Source organism: Lathyrus oleraceus, chromosome 3 (assembly GCF_024323335.1).
Source record: "Lathyrus oleraceus cultivar Zhongwan6 chromosome 3, CAAS_Psat_ZW6_1.0, whole genome shotgun sequence".
Taxonomy (NCBI): Eukaryota; Viridiplantae; Streptophyta; class Magnoliopsida; order Fabales; family Fabaceae; genus Lathyrus; species Lathyrus oleraceus.
In genome coordinates, this window is record NC_066581.1 from 524838741 (window position 1) to 524842119 (window position 3379).

The following is a 3379-nucleotide window of genomic DNA, read 5'->3' on the forward strand; positions in this document are numbered from 1 at the left end:
AAGGGATAAACATTCGTAAAGGTTATCATCGATGTAGGGTTTCTTAAAGTCATCATCTTCCCTTATGAGAGTTGATGGTAACTTAATTGTTTTTATAATTTCTTTTTGTTCTAATTCTCTAACACATTCATCAATGATATCTAAGGCATAACACGAGTCTCCCATCACAGGTGCCATAAGAAATTTCGAAAGTATAAATTCTATTTTCTCGTCACCTACCTCAAATGTCAACTTTCCTTTCTTGACATCTATTATGGCTCCTGCAGTCGATAAGAATGGTCTACCTAGAAGGATTGGTATATCATTGTCCTCTTTGATGTCCATGACAACAAAATCAGTAGGGATAAATAACCGACCTATCCTAACAGGAACATCTTCTAAAATGCCTATCGGATACTTAACAGATCTATCGGCTAACTGAAGTGACATCTTAGTGAGTTGTAATTCTCCTAAGTTTAACCTCTCACAAACTGCTAAAGGCATTAGGCTCACACTAGCTCCTAAGTCTAGAAAAGCTTTTTCGATGACATGATTACCCAAAAGGCAAGGAATGGAGAAATTTCCAGGATCTTTATCTTTCTTTGCTAATTTGTCCTCGGAAATAGCATTACATTCCAAAGGCTTCGGATCGTCAAGTCTACGTTTGTTGGTAAGGATGTCTTTGAGAAACTTTGCATAAGAAGGTATTTGGGTGATGGCTTCTGTGAAAGGGATTTCTACATGAAGTTTTTCTATAACTTTAATAAATTTTTGATACTGTTTATTGATCTGGGTTTGTTTGAGTCTTTGGGGATATGGTATAGGTGGTTTATATGGCGGGGGTGGTACGTAAGTTTTATCTTTAGGTTCTTCTCCTTTTTCTCGACCTTCCTGGTTTTCAGATTCCTCTGGTTCCTTTACTTCGTCCGTGGGTTTGGTACATTCCTTAGAAGTTTCGGGTTCACTCAATCTAGGGTTTGGTGGCTCATCATAAGCGTTCCCACTTCGTAGGGTAATGGCATTGGCTTGTCCTCTCGGATTTTGTTGAGGTTGTCCAGGAAATTATCCTCCAGGTGTAGTCTGAGGGGCTTGGTTTAAAGCTACCTGAGAGATCTGGGTTTCAAGCATCTTAGTATGAGTAACTATTTGGTCAACCTTGGTTCCTAACTGAGTAATCAATTCGTTAACATGAATGTTTTGGTTCATGAACTCCTTGTTTTGTTGGGTTTGAGCAGTGATAAAATTTTCCATAATTTTCTCAAGGCTCGGCTTTGGTGGTACAGGTTGCATAGGTTGATTTGATCTAGGGGCTTGATAACTAGGTCTCGGAGGTGCATTATTTTGGATTGGGTTATTGTTTTTATTGGAGAAGTTCGGATGATTCCTCCATCCAGGGTTATAGGTATTCGAGTATGGGTTCCCTTGGGTGTAGTTCACTTGCTCATAGTGGGTTTCGTTTAATAGACTGCATTCTGCGGATTGGTGTCCTTTGGTTCCACATATCTCACAATCCGACGAAACTGCGGCTACAGCATTCGGGTTTATGCACATATGCTCGACTTTGAGGGCTAATGCGTCCATTTTAGCTTGCATCATGTCTATAGAGCTTAGTTCATGCACTCCTCCTTGGGCTTCCTTCTTCTCAACTGTCGCTTGTTCGACTCCCCATGATTGATGGTTTTGAGCCATATCTTCGATGAGGGCACTAGCTTCAGGATAAGGTTTGTTCATCAGAGCACCGCCTGCGGCAGCGTCGATGGTCATCTTTGTGTTGTAATGAAGTCCATTATAGAAGGTTTCAATGATTAACCAATTTTCTAAGCCATGATGTGGGCATGCTCGTAACAACTCTTTATATCTCTCCCAAGCTTCGAACAACGATTCTCCTTGGTTTTGGGTAAATCTAGCTATATGGTTTCGAAGAACGGCGGTTTTACTCGGGGGAAAATATCTAGCAAGAAAAACTCTTCTAAGGTTATCCCAAGTCGTAATGGAATTGGGTGGAAGGGAATATAACCATGATAGGGCTTTATCTCTGAGGGAAAAAGGAAATAATCTTAAACGTATTGCCTCAGGAGAAGCTCCATTGGTTTTAAAAGTGTCTGCTAATTGAAGAAATATTTTTAAATGTTGGTTTGGGTTCTCAGTAGCGAGACCTGCGAATTGTCTCTGTTGCACTAGTTGCAACAGGGATGGTTTAAGTTCAAAATTATTAGTTGGGATGATTGGGTTTACTATACTAGAACTAGGTTCTTCATTAGATGGTTGAGCGAAATCATTAAGAGGTCTTTGGTTTTGATCTTCGGCCATAGCTCTCTTAATTCTATGAAAGAATAAACGTGCGCGGACGTAACGTTCAGGTTCCACCAGAGGGTATACTAAGCTTAAACTTCCGGTGCTGCGAGTTCTTCGCATTGACCGGCGGGAAATAGCCTAAGTCTAAACGATATAACAACACGGAAATGAAATTTGACAAAATTGGTCCCCGGCAACGGCGCCAAAAACTTGATGCGGTGTTTCGCAAGTATACGAACGCGTCAGAGTAATATAAAAGATTATCGAATCCACAGAGACCAAGTGTCAATCTATCGTTATCTGTCGTTATGGTGTTTATCAAAGGCAATCAAAATAAGTGTTTTTGGAGTGTGCAATGAAAAGTAAAGTGTTGAATAAAGATTAATTAATAAAGACAGGGTAGAATGTAATTCACGTAATCAATTAATAATCCAAGTACTTGCTAATAGAATTACTTATGGGCAATGTTTCCTACTTTAAAAAGAACTAATTTAACAGGAACTGTCGCTTTCGCGTATTCAGAACCGAGTTGTACTCCCTAATCAAACCCTCTTATTCTCACTTATAAAAAGGCGCGCATAGCGTTAGAGTAATAAACCTATTTTTAAGAAATATAGTATCTTGACTAAGTTGAAAAGTATTATAACCTGGATTTCTTAACCAAAAGAGGTTCTTACGAACCAGACTCTAAACTTATAAACGCGTCCGAAAATAGTTTTAAAATCTCTTTTCTTCTTAATGTTAAAATCTCCTAATGAACTAAACAAAGCGCTTTCGCTGTTTTTGAAATAGTTAAAAACAATTAAGTTTAAAAAGACGTTTGACGGCTTTCGATCTTACCCAACGGAATTGAAGTGCGGGAAAACTTAAGTTGAAAGTTAAAATAGCCCTTAAGTGCTTCTACGAACAATTGTACGGATTATCGGTTCAATTACGATTCTTACATTCTAACCTTATAGATTTAGTTAGACATGGTAAAGTAAAAGTGCATTAATTTAAATAAAAGTAGTGCGAGTGCGGAAAGTAAATAAAAGTAGTGCGAGTGCGAGAAATAAATAAAAGTAGTGCGAGTGCAGAAAATAAATAATTTAAAGCGAGTGCGAGG

General features: G+C 38.6%; 1 non-coding gene across 1 annotated transcript; it reads left to right on the forward strand.

Annotated features, from left to right (window-relative positions):
* Nucleotides 1-1798: 1798 nt before the first annotated feature.
* On the forward strand, nt 1799-1905 carry LOC127133362 (small nucleolar RNA R71). The gene has a single exon (XR_007807342.1). It is a non-coding gene; the product is annotated as a small nucleolar RNA R71 (small nucleolar RNA).
* Nucleotides 1906-3379: the final 1474 nt, after the last annotated feature.